At 50.7% G+C, this 22,742-nt stretch overlaps 1 protein-coding gene and 2 long non-coding RNA genes across 8 annotated transcripts in view; 1 reads left to right on the top strand and 2 right to left on the bottom strand.

Annotated features, from left to right (window-relative positions):
* Positions 1 to 346: 346 nt before the first annotated feature.
* The window catches only part of bmpr1bb (bone morphogenetic protein receptor, type IBb), a 52,800-nt gene continuing 30,404 nt past the window's right edge, over positions 347 to 22,742 (top strand). The window contains exons 1-2 of one of the 2 annotated variants that reach the window (XM_027003508.3): positions 347 to 671; positions 1,625 to 1,714. The gene's annotated coding sequence lies outside the window, so the exon portion shown is untranslated. The remainder of the gene's footprint in view (positions 672 to 1,624; positions 1,715 to 22,742) is intronic. The other variant, XM_027003509.3, reaches the window with a different exon arrangement.
* Positions 1,963 to 10,208, bottom strand: LOC145652416 (uncharacterized). The gene is made up of 2 exons (XR_014118717.1): positions 9,159 to 10,208; positions 1,963 to 2,251 (listed from the first exon to the last, which is right to left on the bottom strand). It is a non-coding gene; the product is annotated as an uncharacterized LOC145652416 (long non-coding RNA).
* LOC113573321 (uncharacterized) lies at positions 10,281 to 18,863 on the bottom strand. 5 transcript variants are annotated; one of them, XR_014118713.1, is made up of 5 exons: positions 18,199 to 18,863; positions 17,906 to 18,111; positions 12,534 to 12,627; positions 10,978 to 11,263; positions 10,281 to 10,862 (listed from the first exon to the last, which is right to left on the bottom strand). It is a non-coding gene; the product is annotated as an uncharacterized LOC113573321 (long non-coding RNA). The 5 variants fall into 5 exon arrangements; XR_003410197.3 differs by having other exon boundaries at positions 10,281 to 11,263; XR_014118714.1 differs by lacking the exon at positions 17,906 to 18,111 and having other exon boundaries at positions 10,281 to 11,263.

Below are 22,742 nucleotides of genomic sequence, written 5' to 3'. Positions count from 1 at the left end.
TGCTTATTTCTCTTTATGGCAAAAATGTGCGTCTGTTCTGAAGGCATTGCCTTCATGGGATAAAACTGTCCACACCAGACAAACATACAAGAGCCTTGAGGAAGCAGTTAAACCTTTGTAGTACCAGCCAATGGAAATATTAAACTGTTGAAGACACACTTGGGACTTTTTTAAGATTCAGATCCTATCTGTCGCAGACTGAGAGTAACTGATTGCTTTGACTTTGTGCCCATTTGTCTGGATGATGTTCTCGTCACTTGGTGTGCGTGTGCCCCACTGTAGACTGGATTCATGTTACTTTGGAATGAATCTGAACGCAACTTTACATCATTTAAAAAGGTTTTTTTTTAAAAAGCGCTCAAATGTGGTCCAGTATTTGGGAAAGCTCTGCAGTGTACATCGTGTTTGCATAGCTGTGCGTTCCAGAGTCGGGGGCAGGTATTGCTGTTGGGCTGTGAGGTGCACTGCGCTCGCGCGTCGGTGGTAGGAGCTCTTTCCGCTGCGCGAGGACGCGGTTGATGAAGGTTCCTCGAGTTGGAAGAAGCTTCTGAAGACTGAACGCAAACGTTTCACTGAACCGTGTGCTAAGCACTGTAATGTTTTGGATCAAGAAAAAATAATTCTTTTACCCGAGAGAAGACACTGGACGGTTCCGCGTGGCGTACAGTGAGGTGAGTGCCGTTTTCTAACTGATTGCGTGATTGTGACAGCCGCGCGCAGTTCGCGAGGTACGATTTGAAAAGCCGAAGCGGTAAAACTTTTTGATTTCTTCTCCTGGTCTGTGTTTTCGTCGTACGACGCGTGCTTAACTGCGTGCTGTTTTTCCAAGCGAAACCCAGTGTTTCTTTCTCACGCGCCCGTATGTATCCGCAAAGTTTCCTCGCTCGCTGTGGAATCTGCTCGAGCCGTGCTCCTCCGCCGCGCTCTGCGCGAGATGAAGATCTGGGAGATTTGCTCCAGCGCACCTTCGACTTTCCACGTCCTTCTTCTGCGGTGCGTTTATCGTACCGTATCATTTCAATAACTACAGCGCGCACTTAAACTTCAGCGTTACAGAAGTCTAGATAGTGTGATCATCTCCGGCACCCTGCGCCGATTATCAACCTAATCACGCTAATACACAGTACTAGGAGCTGGCGTAAAAACTCACATCACTGGCCCAGTTGCAGAAGTTTAGGATGACGCGTCGGTTTTAAACACGTTAACCTACGATATGTCAGTCCAGTTTTTAAATATGTCCCGTGTTTGATACACGTATGTTGTCCCTGCGTTTTGAGCAATCTTAGTGGAAGAGAGTCCTGCTTGGTGTTATTTTGTGAACTTCCCTGGGCGTTATGGTATGATGTCTTATGTGCTTGTTCCTGGGCGTTATGGTATGATTATTTTTTGTGAACTTCCCTGGGTGTTATGGTATGATATGATGTCTTATGTGCTTGTTCCTGGGCGTTATGGTATGATGTCTTGTTCCTGGGCGTTATGGTATGATTATTTTTTGTGAACTTCCCTGGGTGTTATGGTATGATATGATGTCTTATGTGCTTGTTCCTGGGCGTTATGGTATGATTATTTTTTGTGAACTTCCCTGGGTGTTATGGTATGATGTCTTATATGCTTGTTCCTGTAGATGCCCTGCTGCGTGTTGACATAGTTGAGGGTCCCATATTTCAGTAAGGTGCTTGGTTTCGCCCTCAAACGTGCTGTTGTATGGACTAAGGTAAGCTCCACCTCTTACGCATGGAATAATTGCTGAGATGAATCAATTTAGGACAGTTTTATGTGACCAGGGTATTTATAGAAATAAGGGACAGTAGGTATTTGCTACAAATGCACTTTTGACACAAGGCCCTCTCTTACTGGGAAAGTTGTATCTCAGAGGAAAGTCAGTCCATCTAAAACTGTCAGTTCGTCTAAATTACAGGCACGTTCAGTTTTTCTTTTCCTCAACGTCACACACAGTCCACACTGTTCCCTTGAACTTTTTTAATTAAACATTGAGCCCTGGTGCCGTTTGGAAGCTGCCTTTCCGAGCCAGAGTTGGTCGCAAAAGTTCGTTAGCATGTCTGTGCGGAGGGAGCAGGTTTCTGAGAGAGGAGGAGGAGGGCGGCTTTAGCAGCGAGCCCGTCAGGGCCAGGGAAGGCGAACGTCTGCCTCGCCGCCGCCTGGCTCGCCGGTGGGAATCGCGGAACAGTCTTGCCGGCTGCTCCCACTCCCTCTAGACTGCCTGCTGTATCACTTTTGAATGAGCTCCATACTGTCCGTCCCAGTTCGGGAAGGGAAAAAAAAATGAAAACAAGGTTCAGACCTTCTCAGACTCCCTCTTGGTCCGATAACCAGAACCAGCTGCACGTTAGCATGTTATGACCAGATATTTATATGAGAAAATGTCCTGTCGATGTTTCTTTTCGCTGGGTAACATTACTCTTGTTCTAGGCTTGTGTAGCACAGTGGTAGCTCAGTGGTTAAGGTATGTGAGTCGTAATCAGTAGGTTGTTGGTTCAAGTCGCCACTGTTGGGCCGCTGAGTAAGACCCTTAACCGTCAATTTCTCAAGGTGTTTTCAGTCATAATTATAAGTTGTTTTGGATTAAAGCGTCAGATAAAAGCTGTACATGTATGCTGTCCCTGGTTGCTGCAGTAGTTGAAGTCCATTGACTGTGCAGGGATGTAAAAACGTTTGTTAACGTCGGCGTCGTAGAGCTTGGAACTGATGGGCAGATCTGTTGTGACATGTTGGCGTGCGGCCCAAACCGCCGTTGCTCATGCCAGTGTCTGTGGATCTCACATGGGCTCCGACTTTCTCTATCACTCTGTTTCTTTCTCTCGATGTCACGCCAATGTCGGCGTGACATTCGTGTTCCTGTTGGTTGGAGCTCACCGTCTGATGTGGAAACATCTCTGCTGAGGCTTAACATTGCTTTGGATATCGTAGCGTTTCTCCTTTACTTTTCAGGGGGCTTAGAGTCCTTGCCTAAGCAGGCCCAGAAACTGCCTGTTAGAATTCAGGCTTGTTTCACCCAAACACTTGGCAGTGTATGCAGTAGATACCGTGGCCCCTACCAGCAGTAGAAAGTTCTGCAGCTGTCCGTCCCTGGACTGTTCTGTCCACACACCTGAGGGCTGCGAGACTCAGTAACGAGCTTCTGATGTTGCTGGAGAAGGGGGTGCATTTTAAGCTCCTCCACCAAGGTGACAGCAGCGCCAGGCGACGTGGAGGTCAGGGCATGGATTGGCGGGACGCTCGGTTGCCACGGCCGTCTCGAGTCTTGGCTGCAGCCGCACCGCGCCACGGGGGCCGGACATTGGACAGGAGGAGTGCGGTGTTGGGCAACCACACACCCCCCACCCCCACCCCGCCAAGAGACACACAGATCTCTGAACACAAAGCAGCGGGGATAGAGGTTTCGGGTTTTTTTTTTTTTTTTCTCTTCATCAAGCTTTCTTTTGCTTTCTAACTTTTCCAGCTACCAAAACAGTGGCCTTGGTCTAGGTCATTGCCTCTCCCTCCCTCCCTCTCTCTCTCTCTCTCGCTCTCTCGCTCCCTTTTTTTGCGAGAAGCACTTCAAACCCAAACAGCCTCTGGAAAGAGTCTGCTCTCGCACGGAGGTCAACAGCTGCAGCTCTCTCCTCCCGCCGACCGGTTGGGGGTGGTGGAGTGGTGGGGTGGATGGGTGTGGGGCTTTAGTGGGCGGTGTCAGAGCTAAGCTGTATTAGCTGACCTTTCACCCGTGGCTTCCGCTGGCGTAATTGCAGGAAACGAGGCGGACCAATGAGAAGACAGGAGGCCGGCCTCGCATTAAAGAGCCCAGAGGTGCCAGTGTTGTTAAAATGGGGAGGGGGGTGTCCTGAAAGGTTATACCTGTCTGAAACGGGCACACATCATTGTTCTCCTAACAGTCATACGCCTGCTTTGCTGAATAACCAATAAACGACGAAATTGTAAGTACAGTGGAATATGATTTTCTGACTTTCTGAGGTACTATCAGGGTTATGAGGATATGGGGTGAGACATTTACTGAGCGAGAGAGACCTGTCAGAGAAAACGGTGTTAAAGTCATGGAGAAAGAATCTGTGGTTAGAGGGTGGAGGGGGGGGGGTTCTGTGAAAAGGGCCCACCGTAGCAATTGGATTTGACAGTTCACCACTGTCACAAATAAGCAAAAATGCGTGAACTGTGAACTGTGGCAATGCTCAAGATGAAAGTCCCGCTCGCGTCCCCCCCATAACGCAGACGGCAGGAAGATTGATGACACCTCGGCCTTTGATATCAGGCTCAGGACGAGTGCACAGAGGGAAACCATTGTGCACAGATCAGGGGCGCATGAGAGAACCCCCCCGCCGGAGGACGTTTCATCTCGGACGAGCTCTGTGCACGCGCATGCACGCGTGGGTCGGCGGGTGTGTTTCGCATCTGCATCTTTTTATCTTCGGCTGTTCATGAAGCGCTCGCTAGGGAGATGTTCCCGCAAACGTTGGAAAGGTTCGCTCGCAGACGGAATTCCTGTGTGCCAGTAATCGGCAGGCAGGAGTGGCACTACACCCGTATTATGCCCATACTACACCCGTACTACACCCATTTGAAGGAGCGGTATTGGCACTCCATAGCAGAACTGGGGAGGAGGCGTGCATTATGAATGCTGTGTCCAGCCCTGTGCCGGACGGGTTTGTTGGGAATTCTGTGAGGAAGAACTCTGGAGTGCAAGGAATGGAGCCATGTGAGACATGTACGAACCGCCACACACAAACATGTCAGTGAGGGATGAGAGTATTTTACCGTACACAAGATGAATGAGGGATCAGGACACTTTTCCCAGGCATTGGGATGGCTTTTCCAGCTTCTCATAACAGCAGGCAAAGCCCCTCCCCCCTTCAAAGAGGACACCAGGGGGTGTCGAGTTCTGACCAGATACGCTCACATGGGGTCGTAGTATGATGGAGCTGACCCACATGTTCTCCACCACCTCACCCCCCACCACAGCTTCCACGACTCGTCCCCGCCCAAACGCCCCCGTCTGTGGCTGCTTTGCCCATGCAGGCCATGGCTAGTTCCTTGGAACAGAGTCCTCGCTCGTCTGCCTCCGAGGTTTCAGGGGATGAAACAGCAGTTCAGCCCACTGGAGCCTGTTTGTTCATAAACGTCTAGATGACGTATACGTGGTTAACTTGGCCGGTATTTTTGTGGACGTGGTTGTATTTATTTCTCTACCTAATGGACGTATTGGGTTTTGGATTAGTTCTGCGTCAGAACGCGTGTTTAGCCATGCTCGAGTTCATCTGCCCTTCACCCCCTGAACCTTAGCAGGAAATCTCTCATAGGCAGCTGCAATGTAATTAACAGAAACGCATATCTTCATTAACGGTAGATTTGCAGTTTGTGCCCTGTGGGTTTTCGTAATAAACTCCTACAGTATTCAGGGAGAGTTAATATTGGACTTGAATGAAAACCGAGTTAATTCAACACACGTAGCGATTTTACAGTGCTGGTGTTAAACAGAATGAAACCGCCTGAAGTGCCAGAACAGAAAGGACCGTCTCTGTATTCCCCTTTGTTTCATTGTCTTTTTGCTTCTTTTTTTTTTGGCGGGGCTGTCGGTGCAGAAAATCTTGAGCTTAAAAAGTGCCGTGTCCATTAGCGCTTGAAACGTTTTGCGGCTTGAGAAAGAGGAAGGGAATGTGTGAGAGAGCGCGAGAGAGATAAAAGGTGAGAGAGAGAGAGAGAGGGAGAGAAACCATGCACAGCCCTCATTTCCATGAACGAGTGCAGCGGGAGATGTGAGGCAGACAGCGTCGCGCACCACTCCAGCGGCGGCATCCCGAAATCCCCCACCAGCCTGGCATTTCCACACGTGTAGCTGACGCACCGGCCAACCTGTGTCACTGGTTTATCTGTGACGGCGAGCTTGGTTTCACCCGTTTAAAGGCACACTTGGCACACCTCAAGTGTGAAATCGATGAACTTCTGGTCTGACTTTCCATCCGAGAGAAAGACTGCAGGTCTCTCTGTCACTCTGCAGTGTTTTTATGGTAGCGGACGCCTGGACTGGGCCGGTGGACCTTCAGATGTTTACAGCAGAGATCCATTTGTAAATGGTTGGTGGTGAGAAGGGTTTAGCTAAGTTCTCGGCTGAAAACATTCGCGAACTGAAGGATTTGTCGGACCCTGATGGCAGGTCATGTTCTCATCATTTATGAGTGAAGATACAGGATGAACTAACAGTGTTGCAAAACTGTGTCTGGATAATCCATGCAACAATTTCTGATAGTCTGAAGAATGAAGAATTACAGTTAGGAGTTACAGTTATGTAAAACCCCAGAAGATCAGAAGGTATCCGTTTGTCATTATGGCAGCAGCTTGGCGAGGTAGCGTTGCCCTGACGATGCCCCCTGCCTGGCGCCCCATGACGTCTGTGTGAGGGGCTTCACGGTCAGCGAGACTTGGGGGGGGGGGGGGGGGGGTCATCCTGTCCCTCTTTCGGTAAAACCTCCCCTCTCCTCAGGGCCTTCCTGTGTCTTTGATAATTGCAATTAATGCGCGCGCGGCCGGAGGGCTGGGATATGGCACGTCGTTATCCCTGATGAGGGAGAGGGACGTGAAATAAAGGGAGGATGAATGGCTCCAAGCTGCAGGCTGCCGTGACGTTTGCCTGGAAGGTCTCATGCTCTCTGAGAGCGGAGGAGCGCTCGCTTCCTGCTATTAGTGGTACGCGGGAGGGAGAGAGAGGTGAGTGGAGTAATGGAAGAAGAGCAGAGTCCAGAGAGGGTCTGGAATCTAATATTTGTGAACTCTGGGATGTGTAATCAGATTGGACTAATGCTGGTTTTCCATCAGGGCATCGTATTGGCAGGCTGGAAAAAAATTCATATATATATATATCTATATCTATCATATATATATATATCTCACACACACACACACACACACACACACACACACACACAGAGAGAGAGAATCTTGTAGGAGGAGTGTCTGCAGGTCTGCTGCAATGGTCAGGACAGCTCTGGAGGTCCGTAGTGGTAAGCCAGAGCTGTGATACTGTTCCTGTTAGCGAGGAACCAGTGCTAATCCAATGATGCTCTCTGGTTTGTCCAGTTATTACCCACCAGGCACTCTGGCGATGCTGTAGTAAACATGTTCTCTGTCATGTTACAGTTTGGGACGTGGCCATGTTTTCTGGACAGAAGGCAGATAAAACAGCTATTCCAGGAGACTATTGATCTGAATATTGATCCCTGCACACGCTCTATATTATTGATACATTTTTGTTCTTCTGCTGTTGGATCAGAGCTCTGGAATTGGTGAGCAAAAAGCTGGTTACCACAGCGACCCCTGTGCTGGTGAGATATTATCGGTTTAGGCCGTTCGAACGATTGGGGTCAAGTCGACAGGCCGTTGTGTCCATTTTGTCCCCGTTGCTGTTGTCTGAGTGCGAGCGCTGTCTCCTGAGCCCAGAACTCGGGCGTTTTAGGGACTGGAACAGAGTCGGAGTGCGGCTCTGTCCCAGTCTGCCTGGCGCTGCCCGCTCTGATCAAGCCTCAAGCGGCAGACATAGACATGCTCACATTTCTTTGGTATGTCTCTCTCTTCGACCTGGTGTTAGCAGAGGGAGGCTGCGTGGGGGGCGGGGCATGGCATGTGGGAGGAGTTCTGGCGGCCAGCCCCTCCGATGCGTCTCTGCACAAAGTCCCACTGTTGCTCTGTGTTATGTCAGAGCTCAGCAAGCAAGACAAGCAAAGTTAAACACGGTTTCCCCTGCCAGCGCGGGCCAAGGATCATTCGCGATATCGGGGAAGGAGCGCCAGGGCCGTGTTCGCCACAGTTCCGAGTTAGATATTTCAATAAACGCTCCGAGTTAGATATCTCAATAAACGCTCGGCACGTAGCACTTAAGGCCGAGGGGGGACCTGGAAGAGTGAGGCGCTTTGAATGTTATGCCGTCGAGTTTAATCAGCGTTGCTGAGCTGTTATGAAAGGAATCTGCCACTACACGATCCTCCGTAAACACCCCGATGGGAAGAGAGGAGTCCACGTGAGTTACTGGCGGTTGGGCTGTTTGGATTTTAAAAGGGGAACTAGCTGTTACGCTCTCGCTTCAGGAGTAACACAGACCTTGAAGGAATTTCAAGAATTCCAGTGTTAAAGTTCATGCTGAAGTTCCATCTGCGATTGAATCTCAGGAAATGGGAGACAGCTCTGTGTGTGTCTGTGCGTGTGCACGTGCGCAGAAATGCTTCGACAATAATACTCGTGCATCACTGAGAGTTCCTGCTTAAATTTCTCCACACACTGTCCACGAATAGCCCCGCCCATCCCCACCCAGCCCAGCCCAACCCGGCTTCCAGAGCCGAGGCTCTTCCCTCTGTACCGCCGGGAACCGGAATCCTCTGTGTGCTTCGCTGGAAACACCTTGGCCACTTAAGCAGCACCATGGCTTTGTCCCAAAATGCCCTCCACACACACACACGCATATTTTGCGTTGCACGTCTTGAGAGGTGCAGACCAGGCTCGGAGTAGCCTTTGTTCTGGTCTCTAAAGCCCCCATTCAGGACGTTTGTAACACAAGCCTGTGCACTTCCTTTAAACGCTTTTGACAGGGGCTGCCACTCCGCGCAGGAGACGGGAAAAGAAGGGAAAAACAGATGAGATCCGATTCCTTCGCACTCACTCCATCCCTGTTGTGGCCCTGGTTTTGATGATTTCAAACGCGTTTCACATATGTTGCACGTTTTCTTGCACACACACATACAAAGAGCCATTCAAGGCCATACCTACCCCATTTCCTCACGGGGGTGCGTGACGTGGGTCGCTTGCATGGGCTCGAACCTGCATGTGGAGGCGCGCCCGCGTGACTCAAACTTGCATGTGACTCTGAGCTGATCGCACGCTCTTTCAATCTTTTTATTTGCATAACGCAGATTAGATCACTTGTGTCCAGTTACACGAATGACTCCCTGATCGACTGCACGGGATTTACAGGGTTTCCCAGGAAGGGGGGGTGTACTCTGTCCAATGGCTGTTGTGATATTTGCTTATTCAGTGTTCATTTGTAAGAGAATAACAATCAATGTGAATAATGTTCCACATCTGCAGGCAGTTCCTCCGAAACACTTTCCGTATAGCTACACTGGCCTGTACCTAACAACGGTGTTGCTAGGGGCTTTTACCTGCGTCAGAATGACAGCTGCGTTGAGAGTCATCCTTTGTCCAGAAATATCCAGCCAACAGTTGTTCCGGACGTAGGACCTCACCGATGATGGACAGTAGGGTGGCTCATGCGGGACACTCGCAAACGCTGCGGCAAGTAACGTTTCCGCCACGTTAACGACCTGTGCCGGGCCGTGCCGGAGTGCCAGATGAGCGAAGGCGAGTGAGAGAGAGTCAGTGTCGGGACTTCTCCAAGCCGGTTGCGACTCCAGTCCCGTTGGACCTTTTCCGGTCCAGGGCGTTCCCGGCTAGGGCCTGGATGAAGTGCTGGTGTCTTTATTCGTCCACACGCTGCTCAGCCTGCGGACTCTTGGCAGCGCTCTGTCCTGCTGCAGCTGTGCAGCTAGCGAAGGCTTGACCAAACAAAAAAACAACAGCAAAAACAAACAACTACTCAGACACAGGCTCCGAATGTGGGCAGAGACCGAGGCCAAAAAAATCCACGCCGCGCGCTATCCCATGAGCCCGCTGGCAGGCTCGGACCCTGGACCGGGTCGGGGGGCGGGTTCCCTGAGCCTACAGGCGTGCTGCACCTGGCTGTGATTGGAAGGTGCAGGGCCCGAGAGCTGCAGGAAGACAACGGCAGTGAACCCAGGAGAGTGCTCTGCCTGACGCCTGACGCCCAGCACTCGTAGCTCCAAGCCACAAGCATGCGCTTTGTGTGCGTCAGCTCCCAGGAAGCTGCCAGAAGGATCACGGCTTGTATTTTGGTCTCTGCCGGCCTCGTGTTTCTCTACTTTATCACTCCTAATTCCTCAGCTGGAAATAGTTTGGTCATTTTGTTGTCATTTTCTAAACTTGAGTGCGGGGCTCTCTTTCATAGCTCAGCCTGCTGCCTGGTCTAATCTGAGACAGCTGGAATATCAGTCACACCGCGCACCTCAGTCGGCTCTGGGTCTTATGGTGTTTGATTGCAGCTCGCTCCATGCTTTCATTTTCTGACACACACATACACACACACACACACACACACAAGCAGAGAGCTCGGTTGCTCACTTCGAGGCTTTATTATCTTGTCTCTTCTGCATGTCTATTTAAGGCGTTTGTTTTTCACTTTCTTTACGCTCTCTCACACACGCGCATTCTCTCCCTCTCTCTGTCTTTCTTTGTAGTTCTCTCACTTTCTGTTTCCCTGAACAGTAGGGGAGAGGACAAGTTTAAGCTCCAAAGATATTTATAACAATAACAGGGATAACGACGCTGTAATTCCAAGTCCTTTTCCAGGAAGTCAGTTCAGACGCAGACACAAATTCAGAGACACACCTCTCTCTCTCTCTCTCTCTCTCCTCCTTTTTGGATAACGGACACTATTCAGATAATTTCCAAATTTGCCGCAGTATTTTTTATTTGCCTGTTTTAATGTGACAATGTTCAGACTAGATCCAGTTACAAGGTGAAAGGGGCCAACCGGAATATGAACTCCTCTGGCTGAGCCGCGCCGCTCTGAATGGAGCGTAGCCTTCACGTTGCGGTGCCGTGGTAGCAGCTGTAATCGCAGGTGTGCTGGAGACACGTGAGCAGCTCCGGTGTTTTATACTGCATACAGGTGGCACACGTGTTCTGTTTGCCTCAAGTCCAATAGCATATTAGTGACCTCATCCACGATGGGAAAACCAGCCAAGCAGCAAAGATCTCATTAATATTTATTTACAGGTTGAAGGAGCCTATAAATAAACATGAGTAACGTCAATATTTTGGAATGTCATTTGAATTCAGAGCCCGAGCAACCAAAATAAGGATTTTTTTTTTTTACAACAAATTTCAGTGGTAATGAATCACCTGTGTGGTTTTTATTTATAGAAGCTCTCGATCTCGGCATTTTAACTCGGAGCGTGTTAGAGTTGAGTGCTTGCCATGGGTGCTGTTTTGCACAAGTTAACACACATTTCCAGGCGGGCGTGTGAGTTGACTGACGTTGTTGCACGGTGGATGGGAGTGAGTCAGGAGGGTGGGTGAGCTCGAAGGCGGAGCCAGAGCGCTGCTTCCATCCCAAGTGTCGCCGCCTCCTGGCTGATCCAGCGCTCACCCAATACACAATCCTCTCAGCAGTAGGTCTGGGTGTTGCCTGATACGATATGTATCATGATATGAACGTCACAGTATAACATGATATGATGTCTAGTCTGTTATACAATTTTTATTAAGGTGAATATTACCAAAATAGCATTATTATTATTATTACTATATATTAACAATGATGCATTAATAAATAATAACAAATAAAGACCAATAACGTAATGGACAAAGTAAATTTAAACCAATATAGAGAAAACAACAAAACCAAATAATTTCTGAATAGTCAGTAGCTTCTGACCTCCCACTAACAGGAAAAGATTTAAAGCTGAACATTAATAGCGCTCACAAATGTTGAAACATGTACAATTATAACTCGTATTAAGTGAACATTTTTCCTCCCACATTGACTCAAATGTCAGCTGAGTGCAGCTGCTTTTTCTGGCTTTTCCTAGACGGGCGTGTTGAGTTTTTTTGCTGAGGCACCACCTGCAGGTTGTTTTAAACACTGCACTTCAACGTTTGCTGCGTCAGCTTCACACTGGCCAAAGAATATGAACGTTCAGAACTATCCACATGGCCGTGGCTTCGCGTATCGGTCAGAGTGTATTCACGATATATCGTTGTATCGATGTATTGCACACGGCGCTAGTATTCTGGGCAAAAAAAAGGCCACGTCTAACGCTCCGAGTTAGATATCTCAATAAACGCTCGGCACGTAGCGTGGGGAGGGAGCCCCGGGGCTAGCCCTGGAGGCAGGGGTATGGGAAGCATGCTGCCACTCTCTCTGCGTTTATTTCAAACGGCCTTTTTTGTAGCTCTGCAGCCGTGTGTGAACAGCTGTTTTCCTGGACTACCACCTGTGCCGGGCGCGCTCGCCGCTCCGCTACAGTACACCTTTTTGTGCCGTCCTTAAAGTTCAGCTCCAATTAATGGGAGCCTTGTGCTGAGCATGGCAGTTTAGGCATCGGGAAACCGGAGTATGAACGGACCACGAGGCGAAGGGGCCGCCACTCCAGCGACGCTATATTGGCTCAGTCTCCTCCTGAACTGGCCAAACCTCCGTCCTTCGTGTGTGTGTGTGTGTGTGTGTGTGTGTGTGTGTGTGTGTGTGTGTGTGTGTGTGTGTGTGTGTGTGTGTGTGTGTGTGTGTGTGTTAATGTGTCTTGTAAGCTGGAGCTCATGTTGAGTAGAGCTGTATCAGCAGAGCCAGTTCTGCACAGGAGTGCGCAGGAAAAGAAAAAACCCCAAAAAGTCAAATGTGAAAATGAGTGGAACTCCCAGGACTTTCAAAACAAGGCAGGAGATTTAATTCCACATACCTGGACGGCTTAGAGCATGGAAAATCCCCCGGTATCCCTGCATACACCCCACCCGAAGGTCCGAGCGCAGCTGCTCACCACTGCATACAGGCTTCTGGAGAAATAAGAACAATAATAACAAGGTAATGAAACTAAGGTTAGTGCAGCTCTCTCTCTCTCGACACTGCAACGGCCACCGTGTGTTTGGCTCTGGAAATCTGCAGTACAAGTCTGAGCAGTCCATCACTTGGGGATGGCACGGGTTTATGGAAGAGGCCTGTCGAGTCGGTCCGCCCCTCTGCCACGGCCCCAGTGTTATTCTGGGCGGAGGGGTCGGGTGTAGCGCCATGGTGTTTTAGGCCAAGTGCCTGGACACTTGGCTGGGATTTGGATGGGATTTGGCTGGGATTTGGCTGGGATTTGGATGGGAGTGGACAGGAGAGAACGGTGAGTGTGAGCCACCTCCCACCACCCAGCCAGCTCCACCCAACCAGTTCCAACAACTCCACTGCCCTTGTCCGAATCAAGGCTACCCATCTGGAACGGTGGCGTGTTCTCACCAGCTCTGCCTGAGCTCGCCTTGTGGGTCATTATTGGACTCTTCAGGGAGGGGGTCTGGAGTGTTCTGTGGGGGTCCACTGGGTGGGGCTTTCTTGTTTGGCACACAGAGATCTACTCGAAGCCCCTGTCTAATCCTCTGTAGAAAGCAAAGCCTCTCTGTGCAAACAGAGCTGGAATGAACACCAGTGACTCTGCGTGTGTATGTGTGCGTGTGTGTGTGTATGTCTGCAGGAATAACATTCCCCCACCAGCATGCGATTGCAGGCTACTTTTAGAGCCTGGATGTCAGTGGTGGTCGACTGTCTTTCACCGTCCCATTTAAACGGCGTTATTGTGTCTCGGGAGCGGGGCAGCTCTCCCAGACCGGCCCCCGGCCGCTCCGCTAGAGTCATGCGTTCTCCTTGGCTCTCTCGTCTCTTGTAAACAGAAAAAGCTCGCACTCCAGACAGAATGCCAGATTTGTTCCTTCCTCTGGTCCCGTCGACTGCGTGTTCCCGTCCCCGTGCAGTTAAACTGGCAGGACAGCTGTACTGGGCCGCTCCGGATAATCCGCCCGCGCTCGTCTTGGCACGGGGAGGCCGTCATGTGTTTTGTTTTACGGACCGTGCCGTTAACCTTCGCCAGTCTCCAGTACAGACACCCGAGCCACGGGGTAATCGGAGAGGGATTTGGGGGGGGGGGGGGGGGGCGGGAGTCTTTGAACCTCGGCTCGCTCGACAACGGACTTTAATGCCTAGTAGCCAAACTGTCAGAGGAGTGTGGGGAGGCTGGTGGGAGGGGGAGGGGGAGGGGCGCGCGCAACATCCAAGCTGTGTGCGTCGGGGGAGCATCTTGGTAGACGGAGTGTCTGAAACAGGGAGTTGAACTCCTCTAAACCGCAGCCTGATTAAGCCCCGTCTTCCAGCGTCCCGGCACGCCAGGAACTCTGCGGTGTGGCTTATAAATGAAAAACGGCCCGGGGCACCGGAGCCGGGGGACGCCATAAAGTGAAGGTTGCGCTCTGGCGCGCTCTCTCCGCGCGTCCCCTAAATCGTACGGGCAGGACCCGGTTTATGTCCTTGGCCCTGCTAATTAACAGTGGAAAATGGAATAACAAATGGGCAGGCAAAGAGAAAGCAGCGGTCACGAAGACAAAGTGAACCAGCTGCGATTCTCGCACGGTAACCCAAGGCCATTTTGGCAGGCCAAACTAAATGATTTCTGATTCATTACAATGATCCACATTACTGCATTAACTCACTGGAACACCGATATCTTCCCCTGCTTGTTTTGGTTTTTTTTACACCTACAGTCTATATGTTGCCAATAAAGCATTTCGAATTGATTTCAGTGGAATGGAATGGCGGTTCCATGCATCACACTGCAGCCATATGTGAGCGGCGGGCCCACAATGTGTGCTCTGTGTTTGCTGAGAAAGGCTTCTTGTGAGGTGGCTCAGCAGCGCGGCGTGCGGGCCCTCTCTGTCCCGGGGCGGGCGGGCGGGGGTTGGTTGGGTGGGTGGTGGTGGATCGCGCCTCAGCACGGAGACCTGCAGCTGCCGTTCGGGCTCCGGGTGACAGAGCTGAGCAGAAACACGGGGCTGGAAAAATCCAGAGTGGAGCTATGGCCATACCAATCCATCAGGGATTACACTCAGAGTTTAGGACTCCCTCACCCGCTGGTGAGGACCCAGGAGAGAAGGGATTAGGGTGAAATCCTGCCACGATGTGCACTCTCCTGGGCTGGAGCTGCCATTGTTCCGGAGATCTTTCCACTTCTCCATTACCGAGGATATTGTTCCACTGCAGCTAATTCCATGCCTTATCCGTGTTTGTGGTGAAATAATCCCTGATGGCAATGAGCTCGGTAGGCGTTCAGGAGAGAACTCCCCCCATCCCCTGCCCGTGCTCCCCGTCACACGCTTATCTGACCTGCATTGATTTTGGGAGAGTCAGGCCTTGAATGGTGAACAAGCAGAGAAATGTTGATCATTGGCCACGAAGAGTAACCCTCCATTTTCCACGCGTCCTCCAAAAAATGGAGACAAAACAAACGTGCGCGTCTGACCACGTCTGCGGCACACGCACGTAAGCTCCGCCCACTGACTGCCAGGACACTTGTCCTTAATAAGTTTTTATCCAAGCCGACCAATCCTAATGCGACTCGGCTGCCTTTCCATAAACATCACCATCCCCCCCAGAGCCCGTCGAGCCCGTGTTGATTTTGGGGCTGGTGCGCCTTTCTCGTTGTGAGCCCGGTAGCCCAAACTCTCGTTCCATGACCTCACTGGTTTTGGGTTTCCTTTCCCTTGCTTGTTGCTTAATTTCCCTGGAGTGTAAGGCCAGGAACAGCACTAGCCGAGCTAGCTGGGCAGAAAAGAAGGAGGGGCGTACGCTTCACTTCCGACCCGAATCTGTTTACAAACATGCTGCCGTTTCCGTCTGTGCATGGTACTGGCGGTCCGAAGCCCGCAGCCCAACCAGGCTGGACTGCCCATCAGGTGCTGCGCTCTTTCCTCTCAGCTGTCAAGGCGTGCACATGTGCATCATAGCAAGCTCTTCCTGTGTTCCTGCTTTGGTCCGTGAGGCCTCAGCTCCCAGGGTAGGAATCGGATGACATTCTTATTCATCTCCTGTTCTTTTTTTTTTTGTAAGCCCTCGTTTCAACATGAGTTTGGATCTTGATGTAAAAAACAAAACAAAACCTTGGAAGATGCCTGGCTGCCAGCGGCTCTGTACAGATATTCCATCACTGGAGAGAGAACTAAGAGTTAAAGGAACGGACCTTAGTTTCAGTTTTTGAAACTGGCCACTTTCAGAAGTGTTGAAGCTGCAGTGTGCTCGACTGAATAACTTCATTATGTTTAATACACCTGTAATAGTGGTGCTGTCTCTGTGGTTTTCCTGATCTTTGTTCAGGGTGATACGTGCTCAAAGTGTGATACCTCACACCATACTACTTTGACTCTGAGGACAGGAATTCCCTCCGAAATTTCAAAGCGTATGGGATTGCTGAAGTAATCCTTCGCGTTTCGCCTTGGACCAAAAATGGGATGAAATAAGTTAAAGACGAGAAAGTGAGACACCATGAAAGCAAGAGACTATGAAAGAATGCCCAGTCATCTGTCTCTCTGTGTCTCTGTCTCTCTGTGGTCTCATTGTCCTCTGACCTGGTACAGTTCTGGTTGAGGGGGATGAAAGCCTTTAATTAGTGCAGGGCTAAGGGGCTATGGAGGGGCCCATGACCCGGCCCTCACCCGGGAAGGGAGTCGCAGTCCCCTAATTATTTTCACAGGATCGGGCACCTAGTGGGACACCCTTTCCCGGCATTCTTCCTCCGCCTGGTTCCTCTCCCAGACATCAAGGGATCAAAGCCCCTCCAGGACTCTCTCGGACTGAGATGGCGAGAGGGAGAGGAGGCCTCGCAAGATGATACTGGAGAATGAGCGAGATTTTAATGTGCTGTTTTGGGTTACGCCAGGTGGCTAAAGGCATCACCGTCACCTGGGCTTGTACGGGTCATGGCCTCCCCCATTTTAAGTTCCTCTCAGACCACCCCAGCTAACGCCAAGCTTCCTTTTGTCCGCCTCAGTTGACGGACGCCATCTGGTGAAGGAGAGATGCCCAGACGCGCTTTGTTCCGAGCATGACCTGACTTTGAATCCTGCACCTTTGGTTTTCATTACTACTATGTTGAAGTTCAGCTGTCACGTTTGAGAAATGGTTTTAATCACTGTTGCCGCTAATCTGAACTCGATCCAAATCTCATTAGCGGAGGCATTCGAGGCCAAGGTCACTATCTGATACAAATGTTTGAGATTAAGAGCATGGCCCTGCGTGCTGTACACCACTGATTCTGCCTATTCAAAGATTAACAAAAGCACTTATTATCCAGAGTCATGGTGTACAAGTACACGATGTCTCAAATACATAAAGACTTTGTTCTTAATATTTGAAACAAAACGGCACACCACGCAGAACGGCTGCCCCTGGAGCCTCTCATTTGCTAGCTTTAGCTTTAGCACGGAGCTCAAAAAACAAACTCTGCTCTCTAATGTCAAATAAACACTGAGTGAAGTGTTCTGTTGCCCCTCTGTTTTGATAGCGTGTTTCGGCAGCTGTCTGGGGGCTGTTGATACTGGAAGCGGCAGATAAAGTCAGCTAGCTCGGCTGGGTCGGGTCACGCTCCGTGAAGCTGCTCCAGACCTTGGGTGTCACCAAGGAAACTGCCTTTCAGGCAACCCTGCAACTGTGTTTACAAGAACAGGGTTGGCCTGTCTCTCCCCGTGGTGTAGATGAATCCCTAACTGGATTCGTTCCAGCTTGATTTGCGGTCAGCAGTGTACGAAGAAGGAACCACAAGCTAGTTACCTGTCAGTGGCGACACCTCCTCTCTTGTTAAGTTACTGGTGTGCTGAAAGGGTATGAAAGGAAGGATTTGATCGTAATCCCCGCTGATCTCGGCCCGACCAGCGTGTCTGCATGTTTGAGCTGCTGACTTACCACCGCGGAACGCGGCTAATGTTTCTGCCTGTCCGGGGGAACGCACACCTGAGACGCAGCCCACAAAATACGCCATGTCATGTCACAGCACAAAACAATTCCGCAGCCCTGGACGATACCCTGCAACACGCGATAGCACCGCTAATCTCGCGGCGTCCGCTACACGGCATTGAGTTGCACGTGTCACGAACAAACTGACGCTAACGCGAGGACAGCCCAGATCCTTTCAGTGTGGCCCCGGCAGTGAGACACATCGGTACTTATACGTTTTCCTGAATGCACGGAGCAAAAACAAACAAAACAAAAATCGCCGTTCGAGACGTCAAGCTCGTTGGCCGTAATGGCACTCACGTTTTCCGGCCCGAGCTCAACCTTCCTGGGACGGCATCATTCCGGGGTGTCGGGGGAGGAGCGCAGACGGAGGGGCACTTGCTGACGTCAGCGGCAAGGGAGAAAGCAGCGGTGTGTGGGCCCTTGATCCCGGCGTGGGGTGGTAATGCTAGCCAACGATGGGTCGTGCGCTGCCATGCAGCATGCAGGCAGAGGGTGACCAGAGACTGAGCAAGACAAAGATGGTGCAAGGGAGTGGTCTAGATACACACACACACACACACACACACACACACACACACACACACACCTACCTCACACACTCTATGGGAGCTTGCAGGGAGATCTAGGCATTCATTCCCAGACCTGCAGGTGCGCCATCTGGGACCTCGTAATACGCCGTCGCACCACTGGCAGACACTCCGCTTAGTATAGGTTGAACGCAAGCACAGGTAAGAAAAAAAGATTTGTAAACACGAAGTGTCTTTTAAATATATTTGAGGTCTAGGTTTGTGGCATATATGAACTGGATAATAGCGATTGTCATTTCACTACGTCCAGCCCCTTTTCTAACATGTTGTGAATGGTTTCCAGGCTGAGCCGACGTCAGATTAGTGGAGTTAGTTAGTGATTTCCTTGGTATGGGATGCTTTGTTCAGAAGCACTGCCCCATTCTTCGCCGGGAAGTGTCCTGTTACACCTAAAACACTGGCCTGTCACAACAGCTATTGTGGAGGGATACAGGAAGGCTGGTTCAGGTGGGCTGTCTAAATGATCTCTCAGCACTGCCCTCATAGCCTGCTGCATGATCACTCGTCAGGTTTTGCAGGACTGAACCGTTTTCCGGCGTCTCTGATCTCTTGGAACCCCGCTCCGATCGGCGCTCTGCAGCACAGCGCGGTTTCCCAGCAGCCCCACGCGGGGGAGCGGTTTGTTAGTGCATTAGCATACAGAGCGCTAAGACCAGCCCAAAGACCAGTTCCAGCGCGCCAGCAGAAAAATGGGTGGGGCCGGAGAGCGTTGGTGGGAGGGGCTGGGGGCAGGCGGTTTGATTGCATTCTCACTTTGTTCGGTGGCATTGCAGTTGGTGCAGATGCAGGGCAAACTCGGAACAGCTGTGGAGTTCCTCTCCGCTCTCCCCTTACACGGCCTTGCTGGCTGTCCACACACACACACACACACACCATCAAGAATAGAGCCATGTGTGAGGAGAGGGGAGTGAACACACACACACACACACACAGTAGACAGCTGCTCACACAACTCTGCGTGCTCTGTATGCGTGTGAAAAATGACCCTTCTTTTTTATCTGGGTGCATTACACACATTCATTGGTTAGCGAGTGGCTTCTGTGTTTTTTGTGTGTGTGTGTGTGTGTGTGTGTTCATTCTATATGTCCTTGTACAATAACACTGGAGTGCATGTGTGATTGGTGCATACAAGCACATACAAGTAAAGAAATCCTGACTGCTTCTCTTTGCCAAGATGCCGCTACACGTCAGCCTTTTTGGCTTTTAACAAGCGAGTGCGTAAAACTCCGTAGAAAAACTACACAAAGGCGAGAAAGCCCGAGAGCACTCCAACAATACGCCAGTGTTGGTTTACTCTCAGCGGCCCATCAAGTTTGGTCACATGTTGTCTTTTAATTGCTTGCAGTATATCAGCAGTCATTGCCAGTATATCTCCTGCGTTTCAGTGGCCCCTAGGGATGAAGTTTATCCTGCACGCTTGCACGCTCGAGCCGCCAGCGCTCAGTCCCTATGCGCCATGCCGTGAATATTACCGAGCAAACCTGTGGCGTGGACTTTTAAACAAAGGCAGGCGTGTGCCATCTACCTGCACTTCTATCACAGAGCGTGTCGGCTGTACTGTTCTGTTTCCTAGCACGCAGTTCTGTCCATCTCTGTAACCTGCACTTTATCCCCAATTGTTCTGTCCACAGACGTCTGTACGGCTCAGTAATAGGGGTGCAGCCAATCTTGACAGCTTTGTAAGTGATTGAGATGTATGGGGTATGTAGGCTAGCGCGCTCTGACCAGACTGAGACCCCCTCTCATGTGTTTCTAATTAGTTACAGTACACCCACCCTGCTGTACCAGTTTCATATGGCTGGGAAAATACGTCCCAGGCTCCTTCGCATGGCCCCTCCTTTACGTTAGCGAAATAGAGCATTAATCACGCACACGCAGAATTCTGCCATTCTGGTGTCATTCCACACAGGCGCTTCCTGAAAAGGAACTTGTTTGTTTGTTTGTTTGTTTGTTTGTTTGTACTGTTGATGAGGGACAGTACGAGGAGTCGTTTTAATGGCGGAATGCTGACACCTCTCTTTCAGTGGCCGCGTTTACAAATTCATTTGCTCACTAACTGTTCACTCTCGCACCACATTTGCGTGCAACGCACGTGATGGAAACGGACTGCGCTGCATATCCATATATTTGTTTTGGTGACCGCAGTGTCTAACCAGCTGGGTGGAACGTGGGCCAAGGAGAGAAAGATGTGATTTTTCATTCATGTTTCAAATTGTTGCGTTGGCCCTTGCACACTGCCTGGCCCTTGCACACTGCGGGGGATCCAACAGCACCGTGTCCGGCGCAGACCAGGCCAGGCCGTTCAGCGGGACCAGGCAGGATGCCGGGAAGGAGCTGGGAGGCCTCTCGAAGTGGAGAGTGATGTCATTAGTGGTTTTCTTCTCCCACTGTGGAGAAAGTGGCCTGTTGGTAATCAGGGCTCGCACACCCTCCTCCGTGTGTCACGTCTGCCCAGTGCTGCTGGATCGGCTGCGTGGTGAGGGCTCCGCGCGTGAGAGACGAGGGAGGCCTGCTCCACCGGCCTACAACCCCCTGCGCCGTGCTGGCTATCAGAGCGCCCCCTCCCACGCCTGAACAGGGAGCTTTTGGCTCATTTCTGTCTGATATGATGACACCTATCCCATAGATCATCTGCGATGCATCCCGGATGCGTTCTGGCCGATTTGAGCGCTCTTTCATATCCAGAGCGTTCTTTGACTTTTTCAGCCTGTCAAGTTAATGTGCGACGGAGCCCACATTGGTTCGGGCGGCCGTGCAAACGCAAGGCATATGTCGGGTGTGTCTGTTCTCTGTCTCGTGTGCAGGTGTGATCTTGGCCGGTGCTTCAGAGGTCTTTTCCCACGTCGTCTGTCTGATTACTGTGGCTTCCCGTGAAAGTGCATACTTAAACCTCGCTCTGCTCTAAGAAAATGTTATTTCCCCTTCGTTTTGACTAGCTTGAGGGATCTGCGTAGCACGTACCTCGAACTAAACCCAGTGGAGGGCCGAGAACTTGGTAGATTGTCCGATTATTCCAACACGGCAGGTATTGCATCTGCGATCCACTGGCTGTCACCGGTAATGTGATAAGCAGCAGAGATGATTTAGGACCTGAGAGAGTCTGGAGTTCTTCTGTTATGAGACTGCTTGGCAGTGGAGGAACCGTTTGCATTCTGTCACCAGCCAGATTTGAATATGAAGGCTGTACAAACGGAGGTGATGACGACACCGGTTATGACTGTGACTCTCGCTCACGTGAAAGGAATGCAGTGATCTCATCTTCACTACTGCAGCCATGCTGATGTCATGCAGTTTGTCATGAGTGAGTCAGAACTAAGTGGCAGCCCGGCAGCGATGGATACCATCTAAACCTGGACCGTGCATTGCGTCAGAACTGAAATAGTCACGGCCATGCCCCCGAACACAGTCCGCGCTTGTTTTGAAGGACGCTCGCCGTCACGCGGGAACAACATTTAGAGCAGATCACAGAGTGTGGAAAATTGGATCACGCTGCCGGCTGAGGCGCTGTTACGCTGTCGGGCTCCGAGCTGCTGAACAATGGTCACGTGACATGGAACCTGTGGTGAGTGAGAAGGCCTGTCACAGACAAGGTCACGCATCAGGTGCTGCTAATTTAACCAGCCTGTTTCTGGAGGAAAAGGTCGGGGTCAAGCTGAAGGGAGGGCGGAGGTTGTCCTGTCTCTCGCTGTCTCTTTCTCTTTCTGTGCACGTGCACACTCTTTGGTATGTGCATGTGTGAATAAAACAAAAACAAAACAAAAAAAGCGCATTTTCTTTTAACCCTTCATTATTTTTCGTCTTTTGCTGGCGTGGAGCAGCACGTCTTTACAGGCCAGGCGAGAGCTCCCAAGCCCCTGGTGGTCTGGGCCATTCGTTTTCCTCCATCCTCCAGGAGGACTAAGCTGTATTTTAGCTCCTAGCTGACACGACTGTGTGAGTTTTGGTTGCCAGCGCACTTTTGCGTTGCCTGTCACGCTCTGGTGATGAATGCAGGGGTGGAAGTCTTTTGTCAGGATGTGCTTCTGTTAGTGGAGTAAAGCAGATTTGTGTGTTAAAAAAAAAAAAAAAAAAAGTATTTGTCAAAAGTGAGCGGTTTGTTTTCTTTTTTCCTTGGTTAGCGTTTAGTCCGACACGCGTTTTGATGTCTCCTGCCATGTTGTGATCAGCAAGGCCCCAAATGTGCAGCCTTACAGTAAGTGAGGGAGTGATGTTTCAGAGATGGATAACATTTCCAGTGTTTTATTGACTGCTGAGAGAAAGCTTCAGTCTGGAGGTTATGGAGATACATTAGCAATACAGAACAAGCGCGTCTTTATGGGACCAGGAGAGAAAGGCACGGTGCTCCGCGCACATCCAGACTATCGATCAGTCCGGATCTGCCAAGCTTTCCAGCCCCACTTCCCCTGTTCTCAGATCAGCGGGGGAAAAAGCGCCGTTCTTGCGGTCCGTTCCTTTCAGCCTTTTAGAGAGTAATCGTTATGGCCTTCGCGGTCCTGATGTGTTGGGCAGGGGCAGTTTGTGGAGACCAGAGGGAGGAGTTGCTGATG

Source organism: Electrophorus electricus, chromosome 19 (genome assembly GCF_041902795.1).
Source record: "Electrophorus electricus isolate QZ-2024a chromosome 19, ASM4190279v1, whole genome shotgun sequence".
NCBI lineage: Eukaryota > Metazoa > Chordata > Actinopteri > Gymnotiformes > Gymnotidae > Electrophorus > Electrophorus electricus.
The sequence above is the reverse complement of the archived record's forward strand: the minus strand, read 5'-3'. Positions and strand labels throughout refer to the sequence as shown.